Genomic DNA, 20,717 nt, shown 5'->3' on the forward strand with positions numbered 1-20,717 from the left:
ATGAATCGCTCAAGAAATTTCATGACCGATTCCTCGGTGAAACCTTTTACAGAGACTGCCATTTGAAATTGTAAATTCTTCGCAGCTGCGTGCTGCGATCGCAGAAAACGGTTTCTTGGGCGATTCAGGTAAGGAATTTCCCATTCATAAAACAATATTCTGATAAATTCCTAATGAACTGCAAGCAGTTTTATTGCAGTAAATGATGATGATGATGATGATGATAAAAGTGTACCCACCATCCAGTCATCAGTTCATTTAACTCCCTTAGGCTACCCCTCCGTGTGTATGTCTGTAAATCCATCAATATAAAAATGGAAATCGTACAATGTTATAAAAAATACCTAAACAATAAAACATAGGAAATGAGATATAATTAGATTGATATGTATCACCAAATTATATCAATATTTGGTTGTTCAATAATCACTTACTTCTGCTGCTATACACTAATTAAGGTACCCCGGGGCAAGTGGGACCTAAAAAAATGCTAGTTTGGTTTTGTCAAGCCAAAAAATTCTAAACATAAATAATTTTATAATTCTAATGATTCTAAAAGACATTGTTGGTATATTTCTTCTTATTAACTGACATTGAAACTGTTTCAAAAATTTTAAATTCTATATATTATGCATATGATGAAAAGTGGAGCAGATTTTAATTTACACTGTATCACGGGGCAAGTGGGACCTATTCGGAATTTTTGTACAAATGGCTTAACAAAGTTTCTGCATATATGTAACGTAGCATAGATTATAGATATATTATGCGAATAACTATGTTTAGCGATTTATGTTGGAAAAGTTTTATGGTATCGTGCATAAATTACGTAACACATATAATAACGTAACACATATAATCACTGAGAAAAAAAATGATTAAACTCTAACAGCTCGTGCAAAAAAAAATTGATTTTATTTATACAGATAGTGCCCTAAGGTTAAATGCCGAAAGATTTCCAAACTTGCTTTTCATATTACGTAGTTGATGAATCTTGCCAAATTTTTTTTGAAGATTTCCATATGTTTTTCCTTACATAATTTTACGATCATTAAATAAAGATTTTTAAATCGTGAACTTCGAATAAGTCGTTTTCCACTTTTTTCATACTTTATGGCAGGTTCCTTAACATTCCGAAAAACTCATTATGCAGCGAAAAACGAGAATTTAAAAAAATATGAAAAATAGATGATTTCGGTTCTACCCAAGACTTTACCATTTTAAACAATAGCTTCATCATCAGAATAGAAGTAATTAAGTGTAATTCATCGATTTAAGTAAACAATCGCTGATTTTTACTTCACTTTTGTGTAGATTTCGACTTAGGCTGAAGAAATCGAGATCAAACTATGAAGTTGTGTTTGTTTACTCTCATAGGTCTCACTTGCCCCAGATGCTGAAATGCACTGGGGCAAGTGAGAGCAGTTAACTAAAGGTAATGAATGAAAATAAATTACAGCTTTTTCGCTTAAAATAATTTTCAAGCACTCCAAAGATTATCTTGAAACCGAAAAAGTTTTACTTTATTTGTTATTTGATTTTTAAACGACGAATGTAGTAGAGTACGTTAATCTCACTTAGTGAATTGAAAATTACAAATGATCAACAATAACATATATGGTCTCTTTATGGTGAGAACAATAGCAATTTTTGAATTCAAAGTATCCGTTGGTATGATACCTATGTTTTCTTTGAAGAATGTTTGCCTTAAAACTAAAAAATAAAAAAAAATATAGCTGTAGGTCTCACTTGCCCCGAATTCTCACTTGCCCCGGGGTACCTTAATATATTCGTTCACAGGTTTTGCAATGGATTCTGTGGCATGCGGATTTGTAAAATACTAGTGCTACGAAGCAGCAAATTCGCCTTACGAGCGCGAAATCATAGTCCTGTTCAACGACGCAAGCTGAATCCGCTCAAGGCTGCTACATCCTGCTCTTACCCATTTGATGAGAAATGGGTAAGGGCAGGATGCAGCAACTCCGAGTAATGCCCACCTACATCGTTGAACAGGATTCATGTCCTCACATCATGTATGGTATGTGGGGGCAAGATGGGTCAGTACCGTTTTCAACCGTACTATTTATTTTTTGAATCTTTCTATAATTTTCCCAGATGAACGACGTGGATACACAAAAAAGTGATATATTGTTTTTAAAATTCTTTACGTTCCTTACGCAGAAAAAAAAATAAAATATTTTTTCGTTATACTCCTTATGCTATACATTCCATATAACTACGTGTAATGTGTAGACGGGGCAAGATGGGTCACCCTAATTTTTCGGTATGTTTGCATAGTTTTTGAAAATGTTTTATTTTTCATAGAAAGGCTATTATGTGACCTACATTATCGAAGCAACTAGAGCGCTGAAAATTTGTGAACATATTTTTAATATTTTTCTACAAAAAATATAAGTTTTCAAAGTTTTTTATGGCTACCTGAATAAAAATATTCTATTTCTGAGAATAATCTACCGATATGTTTCAACACTTCTTTCATGTAATCTGTACGTATGTGAAGCTTAGATGTATAGAGAAAAAATAGAAGATCTAGTATTTTTTGCTGGAAAAAAAAATCGAATTTCTGATAGCTGACCCATCTTGCCCCCGTAGAAATGAGGTGGGGCAAGATGGGTCATGTTTTGACAATTGTTTGTCAAGAAGCAGGTTTCAAACTGTATGACCTTTCTATACCCTTATATCATAGCTGACTAGTGTATCTGGAAGTCGTGATAGAAAACAGAGAAATGCTATTTATATTCAGAATGTTATAGGGATCGATTTCTTAAGTGACCCATCCTGCCCCCACTTCCCATACATTCTTCCTACTGTTCCGATGGTCGATCACTTACCACTCGCGCTCTCAAATTGGAGGATTGCGTCTTACCATTCCTTCTTCTACAAATGCATCAAAGTGGGTTCGCTTGTTAATACGTCCTTTCCTTGAGTCGTCGAGCCGCAAATTCCCATTTCTCCACGTCAGGAATGGAGCAAGAACTCACGTATGCTAACGAACGCCATCTATCTCACCATCGGATCTCGGGTAGAATTTATGGTTTCCATCAGGCCGGTAATCTTGAAACACTTTGTTCTTCAGCTGGATTTTTCTTCAGCCAATTCATCAGCGAAAAAAAAAACAAACGTGAGCAGACTTATTGCAGTAAATGGGCACTATCCCTATCAATAATAGTACGTTAAAATACTCGGTTTGCGGCTCCATCCCCGTTCATGCTAAATGCTCACATTCGCTCCATCTGATCTGCCCATCGTGCTCTCTGCACTCCACGCCTTCTTGTGCCAACCGGTTCAGTAGCAAATACCCACCAACTTTGCAGTGGTACGGCATTCTTGCAATATGCCGTGCTCACCGTATCCTTCTGGCTTTATGGTCACCTTCTGGATGTTTCCTGCATATCGCCGAGGATCGTCCTTAGCATGTGCCGCTCGAAAACTCCAAGATTTGCAGCTCCTCCTCGAGCATGTTCCGTTTTTCTTGGTACATTCGGGGGAGGGTGAGTCTTTTTCAACCGCTGATTCTTATGGAGCTCGTAGTAGGCACGGCTTCCACTGTTAGGTCTGGCTGGTCGCATTACGCCTTTCTGAGCGTTGTTTAAGAGTAGGCATGAGAGTCCGTTACCTTGGCACAGTCCCCGACGAGATCCGAATAAACTGGATAGTTCACTCAAAACCGTAGTTTTGAACAGCGTCCATTTTTGCTTTGACTTGCCGTCTTGAAGTCGATAAAGAGGTGTTGCGTTGGGAACTGGGATTTGCCGTAGGGTGAAGATATGGTTCGTTGTCAACCGGCCGTCGATGAAGCCAGCTTGATAGCTTCCCACAAACCCATTTGTTTCAGGTTACATATGACGGAAGATGATCTGGGATAGCACTTTGCTAGGAACATTCAAAATGGTAATCGCTCTGAAATTCTCAATGGTAGACTTTGCTGAGAATGGGGTAGATTACCCTTCCTCCCACTTCTCTGGTGCTGTTCCGTTTCTCAGATCCTGACTATCAAGCGGTGCACAAAGGTAGCAAACTTTATCAGGTCCATCTTGATGAGTTAAACTGTGATACGATCCTTATCCGCTACCTTGTTGGTTTTGAGCTGAAGTATAGCATTATCTTCCCTCAGCGCGGCAGTTGGATCATTTCCGTCCTCTGCTGCACTGGCGTTTTCGTTTCATTCGATGCCGTGGTCTTCCGTACTTACGTTATCCACGCCATTGAAGTGCTCATCGAAGTACTGCTTCCACCTTTTCATCATCTTCCATCCGTCCGTCAAGAGAGGCTCCGGTTCTTATCCCTGCTTATTTCGGCTCGCAGCAAGACACCGTTGCGGAATGCGTTGAGTTTCTGGTAAAACTTCTGCCGAAAAGTCGGTTTCGTTGTTTCCACTTCTGTTTGTGCTGTGCCATGTTCTGCTGGGTTCCATGCTGCAGCATAACCGCCCGCGCTGCGTACTTATCATGCTAAATCGCTCTGCATTTCTCGTCGAACCATTCGTTCTGTAGACCTCCACCCACCACGTTTTCGGATGGTGCTCTCAGCTGCGTCATTGATGGCTGCTTTTACTGTACTCCAGCAAACCTCTAGAGGGGACAAATCGGGCTCGCTCTCATCTGGCAAGGCTACTTCGAGATTCTGCGCATTTGCTGAGGCGACATCTGGTTGTTTCATTCACTCAAGGTTGACGGTCAGAATCGATATTAGCGCCACGATAGGCCGTTGTCATAACTTCGGAGAAGTGCCGCCCGTCGATCAGAGCGTGGTCGATTTACGATTCAGACTGTTGGTAACGATAAGGAAAGCTGTGCTGGAAATTGGTGCTACGTATGGTTTCCTGACCGTGTGTGGAGTTTTCAATCGCAAGTCCTTGTTCACTGGAGTCGTTGCCGTTGGTCTAAATGCGTATTATTCAGTTGCTTTTTTCTGTTGCAATTCTATGTTTACGGCTATCTCGCAGAGCCGGACACTAACTTTCAATCTTTCCGGAGGATCAGGGTGCACAGGTGAGCTTACCTGATACTCGGACGCCAACCAGCCGCCCCTTACATGGGAAACAGACGCTGTTCTGAGCCGCTCATCCTGGAGACCAGACGTTCAAATTTGAACAAGCAAACCTCCCCTACTCTGGCAGCCTGCGACCACCGGAACTGGTCTCGGAATAAATACTGGAGAAATTTCAGGATTGAGTATTGAAGAAATCCGAGAAGGAGCTCCTGACCGGAGAGACTTCGTTTCAAATTTTCACTGCAACTCTGTAGATAATCCCATGAAATCTCTAAGAAAAATCTCAAGATGAACTCCGGTAATTCGAAAGAAACTCCAGAATACCCCCGAAAGAATGTCCAGAAGAATCACCGGAATAAATTTTAGGTTAAATTCGTGCAAAAAATCCGAGCGAACCTCTGGAAATAATCTGGGAAGAAATTCCTAGTGAAATCACGAGCAAAGCTCCAGAACATCCATGGAAAACTACTAAGTTCAATCTCGGGAGAAAATTTTGCAGGAAGTCCATGGGAACTGCAGAAGCTATACCGGTAATAACTTTAGGAGAAATTCCGTGAGGAGTTTTGAGAGTAGTAATCTCGAGAAAAACGTTAGAAGAATCCATCTTTGGAGAAATTCTGACATGATTTTTATTGAATTATTTCGGAAGATATTGACACAAAGACAAAAAAGCATATCACAATCGCATCCTCCAAGGAACACAGAAATAAATCCAGGAAAACTTTTTAAAGAAGTTGCAGATGGAGCTCCAAAAGATGTCTCTTTTGGAGAACATATGTGGCAAAGCTCCTGGGAGATAGTTTTGGAGTTATTTTTTAGGGAAATTCTGAGGAAATCTTTAGAGAAAAAAATTGCATAAACTCCGACAAAAGTCTTTGAAAGTCCCATAAAATTCTCAGAAAGGGCTCTAAAAAATCCTAGAAGAAACTGATGGACAAGTCAAGAGAAAAACTGGGAGGAATCCAGCGGAAATGTTTTTGAGACATATAATAGTTATATGATCAGAAATGACTTCTGCAGCAAGCTAGTCTGCAAGAGATATCCCGGGAAATACTCTGTGTGAATCCTGAGTAAAATTCCGGTAGTAGTGCGCAGCTTCGTGGTCGCACGTTCGCTTTAAACATGGTTGACTGACACTGACCCTCCTCTGAACACATGCTGTAACGATACTGTATAATTTGATGACGACAATGGCGGCACGGCAATACAAATGAACTTCGGATTGGCTGATAAGGAACAACAGCCACAACATGACGTACTCTTCGTTCTACCGGCAACGAAGTAGAAGAGAAGCTGCAGCCTAGCAATCAGTGTCAACAGTACTGAGCTGCTCAGTCAAAATGTCCCCCGCTCACGTAGTGCGATATTGAGCAACAGAGCTGAAAAGTTTGAATAAGTTAGTAAATATGGAATAAAAACAATCTCCAGTAGTGATCAACTTTTCCCGCGAAAATTTTTGGGGTGAAATCCGTGGAGGTTCTTTTGGAAAAATTCCGAAAGGTGCTCTGGCAAAAATTTCACAAAAAAACACAGAATGAAACTCTGGAAAACATCAGATAAAAGTCCCGGAAGAAAGTTTGGAAAATATCTTTCGAGAAATCCCCAAAGTTTTTTTTGAGGAACTTTCATATAATTTCTGATAAAATCTCCGGAAAAATCTCGGGAAAGCCTTCTTAGCTTACGAAGGAACTCCTGTAGAAATCTCTGAAAAGCCTCTGGGAAGATTCTCAAAGAAACCGATGGAAACATCCAGAGACAAACTCTGGGAGAAATGTCTTTGAGAAATAACTTCTGCTCAGTACCAACATACAGGGGGTGGCCAAAATGTTTGGGATAGGCAACTTTTTTTTCTCTCACAAAAAAGTTCAACAAGCTGTAACTTTTCATAGAGTGCTTAAAAAAATCTCAAATTTTCTCAAGGAACAGGAGTGACATAGCTGATGGGGGTCAAGCAGTAGAACCATCAACACATGATGAGGTTAAGAAGGCCCGAAACTAGACCCTAAATGAGTTAAGAGTAAATGAAACTGTTGGGAAGAGCAGGACCCTGGTCTGGATCTGGAACGCGTTTTGGTCTCGGTTCGCGTTTGTGTGGGAGCGAGCAGTCAGTCCACCAGATTCACATGAAGCAAAGCAAAGCAAAAGCAAAGATAACCGTACACATCGTAGTTGCTACTCCATGATTGATCAGAACAATCGAAGTTGCACAGAGAACCAATTAATGGTGCTTGGGACTATCTACACGGTAAAGGCTGGGTATGCTGCGCAATTCAGATCCCATTATGATCCACTAGCCTCTGCCCAGCAACTCCTATCCCTACCTCCTCGTGGCACCGGCCGGAAACTATGAGCAACCTTAGGGAAGATCGGGTAACCAACCCCGGTGGGAACTTTGGTCGTAGGCTAACAGGGAAGGGGGGGTTTGCTTCGGCAAACCTGAGCGTCTGTTCTCCAGGAGGAGCGGCTCACAACAGCGTCTGATCCCCATGTTAGGGGCGGCTGATCTACGTCCGAGTGCCAGGGAAGGTCTCTAAGCTCAACTGTGCACTATGGTCCTCCGGAAAGTAGGGGGTTGGTGTCAGGCCCTACGAGCCAGCCGTAAAAAAAAACCATTGTAACGGAAAATCAGCAACAGAATAATACGAACCGAGACCAACGGCAACGACCCCAGCGAACAAAAAGGACTTGCGATTGGAAACTCGGTACGTGGAACTGCCGATCTCTCAACTTCATTGGGAGCACCCGCATACTCGCCGATCTACTGAAGGACCGCGGGTTCGGCATCGTAGCGCTGCAGGAGGTGTGTTGGACAGGATCCATGGTGCGAACGTTTAGAGGTAATCATACCATCTACCAGAGCTGCGGCAACACACGCGAGCTGGGAACAGCTTTCATCGTGATAGGTTGATGTGTTGTGTTGTTCGATTGGTCGGTGTGTATAAAGTATTGCTCTCGGAATATTTTCGCTTACCGCCAAAATAGTCATTTAAATTTATGTGAAGCACTGGAAAATTACGGATCTCGAGTAACTGTAGATAATTGAACTGCCAAATTATCCAAGTTAAAGCTATTTACGTTCAAAATTTGCGTTTTCGTGATCACATTTGGCCGCCATGGCTTGCAAGAAATGCCTCGTTCCAGTCGCAACAAGAGATGAACCGTTCATCTATTGCAATGGATTGTGTGCTGCTTTATTCCATGCTGCTTGCGCTGGGTTAGACAAAGCCGATCTCGCTGCTGTGTCGCCGCCAAAACGAAATAGTTTTTGGTTGTGTGACGAATGCATGACCGAGTTCTTACAATGGAGACAGGAAAGAAATGAAAAGCCAAAACAGCCGATTACTTCGAATGATGCAGAGCCGAAATGCCCGCTTCAACGAGATGTCGACGATTTGAAAACAAAAGTGGATTCGATATTGTCTGTGCTTGCTTCAAATACTGAATGCGCTATGACCTCTGTAATGCGACATTCGACTCCGGCGAGACGACCTGATAGCGAAAAAAGTACAACAAACTCTGGCAGAGAACCGTCATATTCGATCGAAGTTTCGGAGCGCTCGGAAGGGTATTCCAATTCAACGAACGGAGATGAGAACTTCGCTTTAGTGCTATCCAACATTGACGGAAGCATTTCTGAGGGAGATGTCCAGCGGATGGTTTCGCGATGTCTAGGTGCCAGTGAGTCTGAGTGCGACTAAGGGTATGCGGTATGGGATTTTTTCAAGGCGAAACGAAACGAAACGAAATGTTATATTTCTGAGGCGATGCGGTACGAAACGAAACGAAATTCAAAAATGTTTCGTGAGATCGATACGAAATCCGAAATCACTCGGTATTTTTCGAAACGAAACGAAATTTTCAAAAAAGTTCCGCGGAACTTCGCAGTTACATAAATTTTGTGCAAATTGATACTGCGTGTTTGCGGTGGCGCGAATTGCATTTCCATAAAGACTCTCATCCCTTAGCTTCTTTTGCTACAGTTCCATTTATATTTTTAAAAAGTTTTTCGCGACCTATATTGAAAATTTGAATAATAACACCAATAACCTAATAAGATTGCTCCAATGACTTATTGCGACATTTGCACCCATTTAGACTCGGCCGAAATTCATTATTATCACAGTGAAATTTCGCACACGACTACGCAGTGGCTGACGTTCACAACTTTGTTCGAGTTCAAGACAGGGTCGTCGGCTGCACAACAGTTAAACGAAATAAGTTTGATTAGTGTGAAATCTCGCTTGAAAATCATAATTCAATGGATTTTCAAATTATCACAGGAGTCTAATCATTAATGAGAAACCCAATAATAAGAGCACACCAATAATGCACACTTAGAAAATTGAACCGAACTCGGTTGAATTTACCGGTTTTTTTTTACCGAAAAAACTCGGTCAAAAAATCAGATTAAACCGAACATTTGGTTCAATTTATTATAACCGAGAGCCGTCAAACCAAACGCTGAGATTCGTTTATTTATTTGCTGGGATTCGTTTGTTTTATTTGCCCTGGGTTTCATTCATAGTAATTTTAGCATGTAAATATAACAACTTTTCTCACCTATTTCCTCTGCGATTGTCATTTACGTTCTGAATGCAAGGATCTTCACTTCAGAAACAAATATATGGCCGATTGGTTGATGCAGTCAAACCAAGTGCGGTTGACGCATCCGACATGAAGTTCACCGCATTTGACGTTTGAACAATGTTTGGTGTTTTGTTTTGCCTCGATTTACCGAGTTTTCTCGGTATTTGCTACCGAACTCGTACTTTTAGCTGCTTCACCGATGATTTCGGTTCAACTAACAATCAAATAGATAAAAGTATACCGAAAATCGGTTGCTTTTCAAATCATCAGGAGCAAAACGACATTTTAAAGCGATCTTTTCGGTTCCTCATTATAAACCGATGCTGGTCGGTAGAAAAATGAACCGAGTTCGGTAATATTTTTTAAGTGTGTATGGATACATTATCCAGATGATTACCAATCAAGCTTTGTTAAATAGCGCACCTTCTGGAAAACCTAAAATCTATACATAAAATTGATAGATGATTGAATTTATCAGAAAATACCCAGTAAAACTCATGTAGAAAATGAAAAGAATACTTAACAAATGTATGCGCACAATAAATATGAAGGCATCCCAAGAAACAATTTTTGCTTTAAGAAATGTTTCTCAAAGCAACTTTATTAAGCTGCTAGTCGTATTATATTTGAATAGCTTTGAAATAAAACTATGCTTCAGCTCTTGTTCGCCCAAAAATGAGAATCTATTCAACATCAACCGTTCTATAAGCACGATGAAAAGAATGTTTATCCAATGACCGTACATCGGTTGTGAAACACTTGTTCAACGTTAGAACCATCAGCTACTTACACAACCATCATAAACTTTTCTTCAACGTTTAATAAACAATGTTATATGACGCTATTTGTTTAATCGTTTGAGAATGGTTTTAGAAACCATTATTCTGCATTAGCAGCATATTGCGTAATAACAAGCTTTTTTCGACATTTATTCCACCATAATATAATCAAAACATGCTGGGGCCGTGGTACACCTCACGAAATTAATTTCTATTAATAGATATGGTTTTACAATTGCTACGAAAACGTTTCTTAAATGTTTCTTAAATATCATTGTAACAATAAAATTGCAAAAATGATTTAACTTTCTACATTTCTGCATTTGTATTAAATCTGGAATATCTCTCTCTTCTGAACATATAGCCACAACCTCTCCACTTTATTACATTTTCATGAAACAAATCCCATCAATTGAAAGACTTGAACTCTGGACCTTTGGATTCACACTCGTCTGCATCTGCTCTGCTTCAATCCGAATTATATGAATCGGCATATTTAAAGTAGTATATAAATATTCAATCCCTGAGTCGAATACATTACCGTACATATGCTGCTTAAACATTGCTTAAATATGTTATTCAACAAATTGGCTTCATAAACATTGAAGCTGATCAATGTTTGAATAATTGTAACCGCAACGTTTAATCATAAGGCATGCATGTTGATTGTTTTGCTAGTCCGTCAGTATTCACGGTGTTGTGTTGTGAGATTGGTGACACTTCGAACTTTTCTTTTATTTAAACGCCCAAACAAGTGAACTTATCTGATTATTTTCACCGCTCCTGTTTTGTGTCGAGAGGAAAATGAGTAACGATTGTGTATATCTCCAAGCAGCTGAAAATATGAACATAAGGAAGCTGAGCCCGGTTTGACCGGTGCCACCATAGTGGGTAATCTAACTCGTCAATGTCAAATAGAGGAGCCGCCCAGGATCCACTTCAGTTGCATTTTCTGGTGTTTTTGTTGCTGATGCTGCTGTCGTTGGAGCGTGTTGTGTAAAAGGTGAGTCAGAATGTTTTTTAAAAGTGTGATATTTTGAGCTGCTGCAAGATGTTTGTGTGGACTTCAAGCTTGTAGCCGGGGATGCTTTTCTTAGACCCCTAATCAGTAATCGTGTTTACAAACAGGAGCAGGGCGAACAACGATTGTTGAGTGATACAGTACCACTTCTAATCAACATTGCTTGAATAAAAGCGTAACATTTGTATTAAAGAAACTTGATTACATCTAGTTGTTGAACTATATTAGTGTAGTTGAATAAAATGATCAAGCAATAGTTATTAAACTTGAGATAAACTACTTGTTCCATTGTAGATCATATGTGGAATAACGGCATCCAATACGTCGGAAGCATTCTATCGTTGTTAGAGCACTATTAGACAGATGATGTGAACACCTAAGCAACTGTCTTTAAACTTCTGTACGATTAGTTATTCAATCAGCAGAAATATATTTAACAAACGTACAGTTTCCACTGCATGAAACATTTATTCGCCATTTTGTTCAAAACATACTCTTGTTCAACTGTCGGCGCCTTTGTGGAACATTTAATCAACTGGCATGCTGATTAATGATTTTGAATTGTTACTTGGGATCCACAAACTTGAAATTGGAAAAAATATGACACAATCTTCTCTAGGTTATTAGGCCATAAATTCTACCAGATAGATCTGGACTATAGTGCACCGAGGACCTCGGATCAAATACCACTCTCAAAAGACTTGCAAAATGTAAGATCTACCTTCGGGTCTTTCGATTTGAGACTCCACAGTCCCGAAATCAACAAACCTAGGGCTAAATACTGTTACAACAGTTGAAGAAAAAAACAATAAAAAAGATTTTTCAGAACTTATGAAAAAAATCTCACCTAATATTGCTGGTTGCTTTCAAAGATTTTTTATTTTTTATTTTTTTTTCTTTATTAACGAGATTTTTAGCCCTAGGCTAGTTCATCTCGGGACCCACACTTTACTTCCCTTCCGAAGGAAGTACTCACATTTTGCGAGTTTGTTGGGAGTGGGATTCGATCCCAGGTCCTCGGCGTGATAGTCAAGTGTTCTAACCATCACACCAGGTTCACTCCACTAAAAAAAGGAAAGATGGATTTCAAAGATGGATTTTTGATGCACTTCGCCTATCGCACTATTTTTGTGCTTGGGCACGGTTGCCGCCATGAATTTCATAAACTCCACATTTCACAAACTTTTTCCATGAATATAAATGCACAAACCTGCATAACTGGCCACCCGGTAACAACTTTGGTGAGAAAAAAAGAGAGAAAATCGAGTCGAAGAGTTGTCAGATGGATGAGAATCAAAAAAAAAAAAAGCGAGGAAGAATCAGGCGAATCACACACCACGTGCAAATCTGTGACGTTTCTCGACGTCAAAATGCTGTCAGACAGGCCGGTTGCAATTATCGTCACACTTCTCAACCGTCACACTTTCATACTGTGCAGTTCGATTTTGTGTGAACAGTGCAATATCACCAGCCCAGAGTATGTCGGTGAATAATCAGATGAAATCCAGCTAACAAACGTCTTTTTTTACCGAAATTTAGTATAAAAGTTGGCTGCGCACACAGCGATGTTAGAGTTTGTCGTGCTCATCTACATATTCTTTTGACATTTTCAATTCACTTCTGAAGATATTTGAAGAAATTCGTCAAAAAATATCGGTATGAATCCCTGCGATCACATACTTTCCACTTCAAATACTTCAAGAATTCCACTACGAACTCCTACATCGATGACTTCACCTGAACATATTTTAGAAATTTCACAATTTCAAAAAAAAAACATGATTAAGGATTCCCCTAATGTTCTTTACAGTATTTTCTTAAATTCATCCAAATTCATCTACAGTACTTTTTTCAGTGTCTGCAAACTTTCTCATGTAGGTAGAGCTCTATGAAAAATTTTACGGATTTTTTTATCAGCAAAAGAAAAAAGAGTTCAATCGTTTATAACGCTTCGTCATACAGATTTGATGGTAAAACTCTTTCAAGAGTTCCACTGGAAATTTCCTGGAAAAGGGTTTCTCCAGAAACTTTTCTATGTACCAAACCTTCTACCGAATTTGTCTTATCCGATTCCTCCTGGGATTTTCATTATTTTATTCTAGGTACATATTTTGGGAGAGCTTCTATGTTTTCTTAGAGCTTTTGCTAGTGTATCTAACGCCCTATATCATCCTATCCTAATATTCTCCATTACTCTACTGAAAATTCCTGTTTGGAATTTAAACTGAAGACAGGAACTAAACTCGTATTTTTTTGCATTTGGTTCAATCAGAAAATTACACCAAAATATTAAGTATGGTCCTGCATACCGAAAATGTGGAAAGCATACCTATTGAGCAAGATCTTGATAGTAGGCCAAAGATAAGAAGTATATTCGAGATTTTTGCTGTCTTTATTATAGAACCTGGGAGTGGTTTGTCTCTCGCTATTCGAGATGTTTTTTTGTACACTTTTGTGTAACTTGAGATTAGCAAGATCTTCGATAGATGATGTGGACATTTACACTATTTATTTGTTTTCGATATTTATTTGACATTCCGCGGTATTCCGTTGAATTTCGCCAAAATCTATTTTTTGAAGACGAAATTTTTAGAATTTGGCGAAACGAAACGAAATTCAATATCATAAATTTCGCCTAGGTAAATTCCGTGGAATTCCGCGGAATTTCGTTTCGAGGTGTATTTGGCGAAACAATTCGATATACCGCATACCCTTAAGTGCGACAATGTTAGAAAACTCGTACCGAATTATATTGACAGTAGGACTCTTGATTACATCTCTTTCAAAATTGTGCTCGACCATAAGTGGAAATCCGTCGCAATGAAATCTTCTACGTGGCCAAGGAATGTAAAGTTTCACGAGTTTAGAAGAAGACAATGCACGTGGAGACCTGATACTGCGTAATTCTTTTTCATAGTCTGTAATTGAATTGTAGATGGCAGTTGTTTGGAAATGTAATTAATGTTGTTCTCGGAATTATGTTCATTTTTATAAGTTTTTGAATGTTAATGATGTGAGGATGTCTTATTTGTATCAAAATTGAAGTGCATTTAGATTAAGTATACATTCAATTAGACTATTATAAGTCCGTTGAATTATATCAATAAAGAATAAGAATAAGAATAAGGTGATAGGTGATATGCAGAGGCGCGTGATCGGTTGGTGGCCGATCGACGAAAGAATGTGCAGGTTGAGGATGAAGGGCCGATTCTTCAACTTCAGCATAATAAACGTGCACAGCCCACACTCCGGAAGTACTGATGATGACAAGGACGCATTTTACGCGCAGCTCGAACGCGAGTACGATCGCTGCCCAAGCCACGACGTCAAGATCATCATAGGAGATTTGAACGCTCAGGTAGGCCAGGAGAAGGAATTCAGACCGACGATTGGTAAGTTCAGCGCCCACCAGCAAACGAACGAAAATGGCCTACGACTCATAGATTTCGCCGCCTCCAAAAATATGGCCATTCGTAGCACCTTTTTCCAACACAGCCTCCCCTATCGTTACACCTGGAGATCACTACAGCAGACGGAATCTCAAATCGACCACGTTCTGATTGATGGACGGCACTTCTCCGACATTATCGACGTCAGGACCTATCGTGGCGCCAATATCGACTCCGACCACTATCTGGTGATGGTCAAACTGCGCCCAAAACTCTCCGTCATCAACAATGTACGGTACCGGCGACCGCCACGGTACAACCTCACAGTTCGAAAAAAACCTGTAAAATTATGACGGATCGAATGTAACAATTGGACCCCGTCATATATGATGGACATTTTTGTGCGATCTTAAAATAACATTGCTGATATCTGTTAGAAAATATAAAGAAAAATTAAGGTCCCAGCGAGAATTGAACTCAGAACCTTGGGGTGTGAGTAGCACGCCCGAGCTCTCTCGGCTATCTCAGCTTATTGAATAGAAGACTATCAAAGTGAAACTGCTTCTACCATAATGCACACATTCCCGACATGCTCCGGCTGCAGCGGAGAGCACTGAGAGAGACAAAGGGGAGACCGCCACAGCTGCAAGCAGCCGTTCGTTTAGTTGATGACGGAGAGTGGCTGGCATGATTTATAGCAGATGCATGTAAATTTAAAGCGAATATGCTTTAAAATCTGTAAACAAGCCGTCTGACCAGCAGCGGGCTGCTCGGCTGACGTTGAATGTTGGTGATTTACATTTTTTTGCCGCAAATTTCAGTTGATCTTCAATTTACGTGCTGTTTAACTTTCATATTTTTTTGCTGTGTAGAGCGACTGAAGCAACCATCGGGTACGTGGAACGGAATCGACGGAACGAATGGTTCGACGAAGAGTGCAGAACGGTTTTGGAGGAGAAGAACGCAGTGAGGGCGGTAATGCTGCAGCAAGGGACCCGACAGAACGTGGAACGTTACAAACAGACGCGGAAACAGCAGACCCGCCTCTTCCGGGAGAAAAAGCGCCGCCTGGAAGAAGCGGAGTGTGAAGAAATGGAACTGCTGTGCCGTTCCCAAGAAACACGGAAGTTCTATCAGAAGCTCAACGCACCCCGCAACGGCTTCGTGCCGCGAGCCGAAATATGCAGGGATAAGGACGGAGGCCTCTTGACGGACGGACGTGAGGTGATTGAAAGGTGGAAGAAGCACTTCGATCAGCACCTGAATGGTGTGGAGAACGTAGGCACGGGAGACCACGGCAATGGAGGAAACGACGATGCCAGTGCAGCGGAGGACGGAAATGAACCAACTCCCACGCTGAGGGAAGTTAAGGATGCCATTCACCAGCTCAAAACCAACAAAGCAGCTGGTAAGGATGGTATCGCAGCTGAACTCATCAAGATGGGCCCAGAAAAGTTGGCCACCTGTCTGCATCGGCTGATAGTCAGGATCTGGGAAACCGAACAGCTGCCGGAGGAGTTGAAGGAAGAGGTAATCTGCCCCATTCACAAGAAAGGCGACCATTTGGAATGTGAGAACTTCAGGGCGATCACTATTTTGAATGCTGCCTGCAAAGTGCTATCCCAGATCATCTTCCGTCGTCTTTCACCTAAAACTAATGAGTTCGTGGGAAGTTATCAAGCCGGCTTCATCGACGGCCGATCGACAACGGACCAGATCTTCACCGTACGGCAAATCCTCCAGAAATGCCGTGAATACCAGGTCCCAACGCATCACCTGTTCATCGACTTCAAGGCGGCATACGACAGTATCGACCGCGCAGAGCTATGGAGAATCATGGACGAAAACGGCTTTCCTGGGAAGCTGACTAGACTGATTAAAGCAACGATGGACGGTGTGCAAAACTGCGTAAGGGTTTCGGGTGAACTATCCAGTTCATTCGAATCTCGCCGGGGACTGCGACAAGGTGATGGACTCTCATGCCTACTCTTCAACATCGCTCTGGAAGGTGTGATGCGACGAGCCGGGCTCAACAGCCGGGGAACGATTTTCACAAAATCCGGTCAATTTGTGTGCTTTGCGGACGACATGGACATTACTGCCAGAACATTTGAAACGGTGGCAGAGCTGTACAGTGTACACCCGCCTGAAACGCGAAGCAGCAAGAATGTCGGACAACAACCCTGCAAAGCTGGTGTTTGCTACTGATCCGGTTGGCACAAGAAGGCATGGAGCGTAGAGAGCACGATGGGCGAACCAGGTGGAGCGTGACCTGGCGAGCATTGGGCGCGACCGATAATGGAGAGCGGCAGCCACGAACCGAGTATTGTGGCGTACTATTGTTGATTATGTCTTGTCTTAAATGTGATGTTGAACAAATAAATGTATGTATGGGACCATCTACACATGGGACCATCTACACATTCTCAATGTGCACAATTCGAGAGTTCAACATTTGAAAGTCAATAACGGTGCGGTCCACGTCCTTACAGTCATCGGAAAAGAGAAGGAATGTTAGTACGACAACCATAGGTACTGCAAACTGTGCAATCCGCAGCTTCCCTACAGTTGCCTCGGGAAGGAGTATTTGTTAGTAAGGTGTCGATGTTTGCTCTATCTGAAAACTGTCTTAGATTGAGTGAATAAGTTGATGGGGGCTCAGGAACGACGTGTGAAGTCATTTTTTACCAATGCTTGTATGCCCTTTTCAAATGTTGCTCCAGATTTGTACGATTTATCTTTTCAGCTTCAGCGTTTCAAAAGGGCGTAACTGGTTGATGATACGACTCCTTCTTCTATGGATGTAGAATGCATGTTACCCCTGTAATGTAAGCCATCGAAAGAGGAGCATTTTTTTGTCTTGAAGTGCTACGCCAAGGATTTGAAAAAAAGGTGCTGTTTTGGAAAGCAGTTACGCGCTCTTGAAATGCTGAGGCTGAGAAAACAAAGCGTAGAGATGCAAAAAAGAATTGAAGACAATATTGCGCGTTTCGCCGTAGATTATCGCACAAAAATGTTCAAAACCGCTAATAGATCGTGCCAGTAGGGTAAAAGCACTAGACTTCGCCATTGCTCTAGTCTTCGCCCCCTCCATAAAAATTCCATTTTTTATGTATGAAGTGGCAACGATTAGAGCAGTATTTTAGGGAGCGAAGTCTAGTGTTTTTACCCTACATCATATCGTGTTCGTGTCTTATACAATAAATGCGGAAAATAGCTAATGATTGTCCGCGCAGAAGACACCGAAACGATTAAATGTAACCGCGCATGTCTATTTACATTTTTGCATAACTTTGCGCGATAATTTTTCTTATAATGTATACTGCCGTGAATCGCAAGTCAGTCCCATCTGCATTTTGGGCAAAAATGAGTTAATGGCTGTTTTCGGTCTCTCTTTGGATGATCTTTCAGCTGCATGAATAAAAATATATAGTTTGTTCAGTAAAAATGAAAAACAACATCAAGTCAGATTGTCCCATAATAAAATGTAATCGCAAGTCAGTCCCATTACGAACTAGTGTACCCTCCAGTACAAAACCTAACACTGTTTTAGCCAGTTTTATATTTTTCACTGTTACGTTTTCATGTTTAAAGCAATGTGTGAAACAGAGCGTTCATGATTAACAAAATTTTTAATCATGATTAATCATTGATGATTAAAATTCTAATTTCGGTGATTATTGATTATGATTAATGATTAATTTGATTTTTAGGATGATTAAAGATTATGATTAATGATTAGAATTGGTTTTATCTGTGATTATTGATTATGATTATTGATTAAAAACGGCTCATTGATTAAAAATCATGATTAATCATGATTAATCAATCATAAAAACTGGAAATGATTAAAAGGTTTTGTGCTGTTTACAATATTTTTGAAGTTTCAAAAGTAAAAGTTTCTTTGTCTGGGAGATTTTTTAAAAAAGAATCACACTAAGAACAGCATTTGAACCAATTTAAGTTGGATCATATATTTTATATGGTGAATCATTTTTGGTAATGAATGATTAATGATTGATTAATTCTTTTTCCTTATGATTATGATTACTGATTAATGATTAAATTGCGAAATCAGTGTGATTAAGATTAATGATTAATGATTAAATAAAATTTTTTAGTGATTATGATTAATGATTTTTGATTAATCTTAATCATTAATCATTAATCATGATTAAATTTATGATTAATCATTAACGCTCTGGTGTGAAAGTTTCATGATGATCGCAGAAGTTTGCAGTTCATGGCGATTTTTTAGAGTTTCACATAGAAATCGAATTTGAAAACTTCAGAGGCCATTTTCTCAATGCCTACTTTTTACATATGGGACTGACTTGCGATTCACGGCAGTATAGTAGGTCGAAAAAAATAAAATTAGTTGGGACAAAAGGTCTTACCTACATATTAAAAAAGAAAGAAAGAATTTTCTTGCAGCATTTTATATGTGATTATTTGAAGCCTGATTCGATTTTTGTCCTCTGGCCTTTGTTTTGGTTTTCTATACTTTTAACTTAAGCCGTTTGGCACACAGATATATTTATTTTGCTTAATTTGTGGTTGCCTATATTTGACTATTGTTTTTGAAGCAGATTTTCTGCATAGAGAGTGCACGCTCTTCATATATCGGTGCTAACATTTCAAAATGGCGAAACTGCTTGCCGAAACCAAACCTTTATCTCTCCGTTGTAATGTACAACCACTACTGGACGGAGGAAATGCAATTCTTTCCGATAGTGGTTGTTGGTGTCCTGGGAAAGATGAGATACGATCTACAGCTATAAGAAAAGATTTTGTTTTATAGATCAGTTACGTCCTTATGAAATGTTGGTGCTGATATGCATGTAAATACTATCGCTACGACCAGACGCGCCAACTTGGTCAAAATATTGGGGGGGGGGGGGGCAAAGCCTGTTTTTTCTGATTTTTTGTATGGGAAAATTACAAAATCCTCAATTATTGTGGGGGGCAAACATATGCTTGACCCTCCTAAGTTGGCGCCTATGGCTATGACGGAGAGTAACATGAACATCTATTGACATATGGAATCACAATACAATATACCACAGATAACAGATGTTTATGCTAGTACAAATTTTTCGCAGAATCTTGTGTAAATGTTCAAAACGATATACGTTGGCTCACTACCGCCATCTACTCAACTGTTTGCGACATTACATCTAACTTGAATGCAAAAATAGTTCAAAGTTCCACTTTCATTCAAGATCGAATACAATCTTGAATGTAAAATTGCGTAGTGTATGCAATCTTGAAAGCGATCACTGACTATCGATCACTGCGCCATCTCTTAATGATTGCCACATGAGTTTCAGCTGCTCGTTACATACAAAATGGCTGTTGAGCATTTTTACACACATTGCCAATATAAGCATAAACGTCTGTTATCTGTGAATATACTTTTAATTGAATTTGTTACACCAATGTAATATTTGCTCTCTATAGGCCCTAAGAACTTCTACCGTATATTGACGTAATGACAAATTTTGATAATAAAAAATGCACTCCACCGATATTCATATGGATGCATACTACCACATTTCAGTATTGTTCGTGATAATTTCTGTTATTCATGCCTTTAATTCATGATTCTGTTATGAAATGTGGTGTTATTCTATGGAAAACTCGATTTTTTAGAGGTTAGGCCCTTTAAAAGGGCGTAACTCAAAAATTCGCCCAACGATGATTTTAAAAATTTGTCCAGAGTTGTAGGATAGATAAATAAAGAGAATGGCGTTTCAGGTTTTGATGGTATATTTCATTTTATAATAACGGTAAATGGAGCACCGTGGGGTCAGCGCATTGATCGTTATTTAACCGTGAAAACTGACCTTCCCATGTCGCGCGATTCTGATTTCGCACTTGCGTTCCCATGAAAATCGTCGGCCACTCGAAAAGTTTCGAGTAATTTTT

The 20,717-nt window shown here is 40.0% G+C and overlaps 1 protein-coding gene across 2 annotated transcripts in view; it reads right to left on the reverse strand.

Annotated features, from left to right (window-relative positions):
* LOC109423925 (uncharacterized) overlaps positions 1 to 20,717 on the reverse strand; it is a 223,564-nt gene that overhangs the window by 149,426 nt on the left and 53,421 nt on the right. The window lies entirely within an intron of this gene.

Source organism: Aedes albopictus, chromosome 2 (assembly GCF_035046485.1).
Source record: "Aedes albopictus strain Foshan chromosome 2, AalbF5, whole genome shotgun sequence".
NCBI lineage: Eukaryota > Metazoa > Arthropoda > Insecta > Diptera > Culicidae > Aedes > Aedes albopictus.